The 7,017-nt window shown below is 42.8% G+C and overlaps 1 protein-coding gene across 1 annotated transcript in view; it reads right to left on the bottom strand.

The window, feature by feature from the left end:
- mtnr1bb (melatonin receptor 1Bb) overlaps positions 1 to 7,017 on the bottom strand; it is a 223,647-nt gene that overhangs the window by 177,384 nt on the left and 39,246 nt on the right. The window lies entirely within an intron of this gene.

Genomic DNA, 7,017 nt, shown 5'->3' with positions numbered 1-7,017 from the left:
ACAGACAAAAAAGTTTATTCTATTCTATTCTATTCTATAGCCCAACCAAACAGAATTTCTCACTGATGTTCATGCCATAGATCAAGAGGATGTTTTTGAAATGTTTTGTTTTTTCCAAATGTTATAAACTTTGTTAAACTTTAAAAAAAAAACCTTGTAACTGTTAGAATGGCCTAAACAGTGGGTCACCCCTTTAAGTCTGGTCTGCTTGAGGTTTCTTCCTCAATATCATCAGAGGGAGTTTTTCCTTACAGCTGTCGCCTGTGTGCTTACTCTAGGGGTTGGTAAGATTAGATCTTACTTGTGTGAAGCGCCTTGAGGCAGCTTTGTTGTGATTTTGTGCTATATAAATGTAATAAATGTAAAATGTAAATGAAACACTTGATGTTCTTTCATCATCTTTGGATCTTACTGCTTCCCTTGTCTGTTGAAAACCCTTGTAGAGTCACAGCTTGAAGGCCAGTGCTGTATTTGCAAGACGTTTAATCTGAGTGGCTGCAAGTCTATGATACACATCTTATTTCTTTTACCCATCATGAATCATCGCATACAACAAGGCACATGGTCCGGAAGAGATATAACTGCAACATCAGTGTTTCGGCTGCTCATGACGACAACTGAGTGTGATTTGTCAGCATGTCTTACATGAATCAAAAGCCTATCTGTGTTGTGAAAGTGTTGGAACACGGACCCACAACAGGGGGCGCAATGAACGGACAATGGAGAAAGTAAATAACAAGATTTACTACTGAACAAGCAAGAGTAATACAACAAACACAATTTAGGGTCGAATCCGCTGGTGTCGTGTGGGCAGGCTCGAAGGTAGGAGACGTCCGTCTCAGTCGAACCGGAACCACCCAGATCTCCTCTGCCACCGAACCCTGGAAATACTGGAACCGCCAAGTCCCGACTTCCCAGGTGGCCACTGCCTCCGCTCGTCGGATCCGGTACTGCTGGCAGGAGAGAGCAACAACACACAGGAGTGGATGAACGCACCCAGTTACAGAGAGGGGAGAAGCCGCCTCCACCTCTTGACAAAGTTCAGCAGGAAGGTGAGTACTTATCCAAGGAATAAGGTTCTTAGTAGTCACCAGTCCTGAAAAACAGTTTTGACAGTCTTAAGTAATAATGCAAAGTATACCTGCAGAGAATACTACCTTGGTCTTAGGTGATATCTCGGCACTGAGGTGGAGACGCCGTCCTCCTGATATACCTCGGTGCTGAGTGGAAACAGCTGTGTTTGGTGATGGGTGACAGCTGTCACCCAGATTACTCCCATGATGCGGCAGCGCCCTCTGGTGCCTGGAGCCCGCACTCCAGGCAGGGCGCCCTCTGGTGGTGGTGGGCCAGCAGTACCTCCTCTTCAGCGGCCCACACAACAATCTGTTTCATCATGATCACAGACTAACTTGATCTTGCCTGAAGCTTTTTCCAAAACGAAACCAAAGCTTTTGCTGAAATGTATTCTTGCAGCTTGCATTTTCTGACACCATCCAGGCGTTTACTGTCATACTGCAGATTGAGTAGCTCAAGTGTTGGGTTTGTTCAGGGATTTCAAAACCTCAGTCATTGAAATTAAACCACTCTTTGGTACAGAAAATGAACTGATTCTACACATATTTAACAGATTCTATGTGCATTAAAAATCTGCAAGTTACATTGGTCGATGTTGATAATGATGCACTCCACCACTCCATCATCTCCACCACTAGATGTGATGACTTTCGTGTATATGCCATGACCAATGATGTAAAACCTGTTGTTAGGTTGGACATTTCACATCACATGATACAACTGCATCATTTGTAAACTTTTTAACATAGTTCAGGGTGTGCCCAAGCTTCCCTGTTGACAAAATTATTGTTCATTATAATATTATAATATAGTATAATTGGAATTAATTATAGTTAATTGCATAAAACAAACAGCAGAGTGAAACGTGAAGAACTTTACATAGTTTCTGTGTAGGCTCTCAGTTGTCCAGGTGGTTTCCATAGTAGAGAAGCTTGAATCTTCGACTGGACTGGGTTGCTTGACGCGAGGACGTTTCGCTTCAAATCGCAGAAGCTTCCTCAGCTAAAATTCTTGCTCTGGTAGTCTGACTTCTGTCTTGACTCTTGTAGAGAAGAATAAACAGAAGCCACAAAAGCCTGAGTTTTAAACCTAACCAGACCCCTCCTACCAAGAGGCAGACTGCTATAGTCTAGTGACTAAACAATAGCTGTACTTAGCAACTATTGTGCTCTAGTTAGCACCCTCCTAATGACAGGGCAGCTGTCCCTCCTAATGATGGGACGGACGCCTCTCCTGATGGCTCCCTTGACGACTCTCCTGATGACATGGTTAGTGTCTTTAAGTCCACCTTAAAGACACTAACCACATGTATGAGGACAAGGAAGTTAAAATCTTAGCCACAGAGATGAAATGGTTTGAGAGGGGTCAAGGAGGCATTCTATGTGAAACAGTTGAAACCCAGCCTTAACCGGGGAGGGGGTCTGAGACACACTTTGTCCCCTGTTTACAATGGGATACTCAGGTCAAAGCAGTTTCAGTCTTTTGTTCATGGTAATGAGTCATTCACGTCATCAGGAGAGTTGTCAAGGGAGCCATCAGGAGAGGCGTCCGTCCCATTATTAGGAGGGACAGCTGCACTGTCATTAGGAGGGTGCTAACTAGAGCACAATAGTGTTGGGAAAGTGTAGGTACACGGACCCACAACAGGGGGCGCAAATGAACGGACAATGGATGAGGTCAAATAACAACACTTTACTGTTGTGAATGGGCACAACAAATACAATCAGATTACAACAATAGACAAAAGCCAAATCACAAAAGGTGTCGTGTGGGCAGGCTCGAAGATAGGAGACGTCTGTCCAAAGCAGAACCGGAACCACACGATTTCCTCCGCCACCAGACCCCGGGAATACTGGAGCCGCCAAGTCCCGAACTCCCAGGTGGCCACTGCCTTCGCGTGTCGGACCTGGTACTGCTGGCGAGGAACAAAAGAACAATTAAATGTGGGTGCGTCTGCACCCAGGAATCCGTACGGCAGGAAAACTACCTCCACCACTCGTTGGAAAAGGAGTCAGCTAAACAACTCACAAAAGTCACAAAAGATCACTGTTAACCAGTCAGCTGAGCACGTTACCTTCCAGGTAGAACGATATCTCGGCAAAGAGGTGGAGGCGTCGTCCTGCTGATATTCCCCTGCTGATCAGATGATGGGTAACAGCTGTTGCAGGTGATGCGTGACAGCTGTCACCCTGGCTGCTCCTGTGAGGCGACTGCGCCCTCTCGTGCCTGGTGCCCGCACTTCAGGCAGGGCGCCCTCTGGTGGTGGGCCAGCAGTACCTCCTCTTCTGGCGGCCCACACAACAAATAGTTGATAATTAGAGCAATTGTTTAGTCACTAGCCTATAGCAGTCTGCCTCTCGGTAGGAGGGGTCTGGTTAGGTTTAAAACTCCAGCTTTTGTGGCTTATGTTTATTCTTCTCTACAAGAGTCAAGACAGAATTCAGACTACCAGAGCAAGAATTTTAGCTGAGGAAGCTTCTGTGATTTGAAGCGAAACGTCCTTGCGTCAAGCAACCCAGTCCAGTCAAAGATTCAAGCTTCTCTACTATAACTTTACATAGTGTTAGTCTTTGGTAAATTATGTTGGTCAAATGCTTATTTTCCTCACTGTACAAAGGAAAGGGCTATAGTAAGGAAGGAGAAAAGGACTTGTGCTGATTGGCCAGACAAAGGGACAGAGCTGGAAATGATGTGCAGCAGATTAGGGTGGTAAAAAAAAATGTGCATGGTAATGTGCTGACAAGTGATGAGAGTGTGTTGAGAAGGTGGAGGGAATATTTTGAGGAACTGATGAATGAAGAAAATGAGAGAGAGAAAAGCCTGGATGTGGAGAGAGTAAATCAGGAAGTACAAGGGATAAGTAAGGATGAAATGAGGGCAGCTATGAAAAGGATGAAGAGTGGAAAGGCAGTTGGTTCAGATGACCCCTTACCAAAAAATAGTACTGATAAGTATATAAAAAGTAAACTAGAAGTATACTTGAAACATACTTGCATATACTACATTTTGGTAAGGGACATTCCGGTGGAGAAGACTCTGTGTGAAGAAAGGACAAGTGCTGCACTTTTAGTTTCTTTTCTGTCTTTGGTAACAGAAACTCTGCTCATAAGTCTGCTTCTGGAACCTTTAGGACACGATAAGACACGAAGATTCAAGTTATCCACCATCTGAGGATCCACCACCTGTCCATAATTTACACTTGGTGACATTAAGGCTTACTGATCTCTTAAACCTTAAAATCTGATTTCACAGAGCAGATTTTATGGTTCTGCTATTAACCTATAAAATTATTCATGGACTAGCGCCTCCCTATTTCGCTGATCTAGTTAAGCCCTACGTATCGGCCCAGGTGCTGTGTTCTCAGGGCACAGGGATATTGTGTGTCCCTAGGGTGAATAAAAGGTCTGCGGGCCACAGAGCCTTCTCTTATTAAGCCTCTGTTTTGTGGAATGATCTCCCTGCATCAATAAAACAGATTCTGTAGAGACTTTCATGTTCAGACTTAAGATGCAGTTATTTTCCCTTTCGTAAGGCTAGCATACTGGTATAGTATGGTACTATGCTTCCTACCCTTTTAAATTCATTTTATTAGTAAACAGAGCGGGTATCGGCCTCAGCTTTATCTAAAGTCTGGGTCTGTTCCTGAAGCTTAGGGCTAGTGGCCGGCGATCACCTTAGTATTTTTTCTGCTTTCCTGTTGCTTAATACTGATGAACTGTACTTTAAATGTAGTTTTTCTGGCCAACTGATTCTGTTTTCTTTTTCTCTCTGTCTGTGATGCAGCTGGATTCACTTGCTGGATTGGATGATTTCTCTGGTGGATGTGGGGCGGACTCCACTGTAGGAACACATCCAATGAGTGGCTCGATGACCCCCACCCAACCCCCTCCCCTCCTGACAATGGACTGGACACCTGCATGGACTCTCATCAATTGTTGTGTTGTGTTCTGTATTGTAAACGTTTTTGGTAGAATGACCTAAGAAGCGGGCCACCCCTTTGAGTCTGGTCTGCTTGAGGTTTCTTCCTCAATATCATCAGAGAGAGTTTTTCCTTACCACTGTCACCTGTGTGCTTGCTCCAGGGGTTGGTAAGGTTAGACCTTAGATGTGTGAGGTGCCTTGAGGCAGCTTTGTTGTGATTTGGCACTATATAAACTAAATAAATTGAAATTGATGTGATGCCACCATCTGCACCAGTCAGCGGTATGTGTAATGGCTGGTCTTTAGAAAAAACAAACAAACAAAAAAAATACACTCCATAATTTTTTTTTAAACATGCAGATTATGAAGTGGAGCTTCCTCATTGTTTAAACCATATTGGTCTTAAAGGGTGGACAGGCAAAGAGGGCACATATGACAAGAGTGGAGAAAAACAAAAGATTAAATAAAAGATCCAAATCTTCCTCAATTTCAAATTGAATGTTCTCTAACCCAAGGCTGGTTTCTCTTTCCTCTACATTTGAAGTTACTGGGCATGTAAACAAAGATGGGACATCACATCACCACCACTCTCCTCTTTCAATTGAATGCTGGAGGTAATAATGTGAAATAAAGGTGAAGAGAAATGGAGTTAATTGCAATTTAAAAATGTAATTACTTTAATGAAAATGTTGATTTAAAAAGAGAATATATTTCAGTTATTATATTGGAAAGAATATGTTGAAACAGGGTTTGAAAGTCTCAGTACCATGGACAGTTACACTGAACGCTGCATATGAAAATGCTACAGTGTACTGTATTTACCTTCCACCTTTTATTTGTATCTGAAATGTAATCATATCACTTGTGCTGAATATTGCATCCTCAAAATGTCCTTTTTCAACAAGTTCAACAATGCAATATATGACAATAAAAATAATGATGTCTCCTAAAGCTCCAAAATCTAGTCATTATGAAGGGAATGACTGCAGTCAGCAGTTGTGCACAAAATGAATTGGTGGTTGAAAGAGGGTATTGTGAACATTTTGATACAACAAAAGATACCACAGAACTATAAGTCACATATTTATCAGAAGTGACACATTCAGTTGTAAGGTTTTTGTAGTGATTGAAGCCACAATACTTGCAAATGAAAGCAAATTTTACAAGTATTTGTATCAAATATCTTGCAAATTGAGAAAATGCTTGAAAACACAAAAGAACACAAACAAATACACCCTACAGGATATACAATGGTCAACCTTCATTGACATAAGTTTGGTAGAAATCAGCAAAAGGACCTGGGAGAAGCATGCCAACAAACACACAGGTACAAGGAGTGATTGAGAAGTTTTGAACCTGGCCCAGAAAAAATAGGGTGTGGTTCTCAATCTTTTGCATTGTGAGAAACCAAAATTTTTCAGCAGTGCACCCAGTGAGTCAAAATTTCACACATTCTTGAGAATGTGTTATATTTACGAGGTCTGTCAATAAAGTAACAGTACTTTTTATTTTTTTCAAAAACTATATGGATTTGAATCGCGTGCGATTACATCAGCCAACCTTGAACCCTCATGCGCATGCGTGAGTTTTTCCACGCCTGTCGGTTACGTCATTCGCCTGTGGTCAGGCTTTGAGTGAGGAGTGGTCCAGCCCTCTCGTCTTTTTTTTCATTGTTCAGGAATGGCTCAGAGACTGGCGCTTTGCTTGATCAAAATTTTTTCAAAAACTGTGAGGCACATCCGAGTGGACACCATTCGAGAAATTCAGCTGGTTGTGAAAATTTTAATGGCTGATGAGAGATTATGGACTGTTACTGTCACTTTAAGGACTTCCCATGGAGCGGGACATCGCGCCATGCTCCGAGGCGCCGTTGTCAGCCTGTTTCGAGCTGAAAACCTCCAAATTTAAGCCTCTGTTGACCCAGGACGTCGTGAGAGAACAGAGAACTTTCAGAAGAGGTCAGGATCCGTTGGAAGCCTTAAGGACAAGTTGGAACATGTCCAGCTGTTAAACAATTTCTCA

The sequence above is a fragment of the Thalassophryne amazonica genome, chromosome 9, assembly GCF_902500255.1.
Source record: "Thalassophryne amazonica chromosome 9, fThaAma1.1, whole genome shotgun sequence".
In the NCBI taxonomy this organism is placed as follows: domain Eukaryota; kingdom Metazoa; phylum Chordata; class Actinopteri; order Batrachoidiformes; family Batrachoididae; genus Thalassophryne; species Thalassophryne amazonica.
Note: the sequence above shows the minus strand (reverse complement) of the source record. Positions and strands in the feature narration are given on the sequence as shown.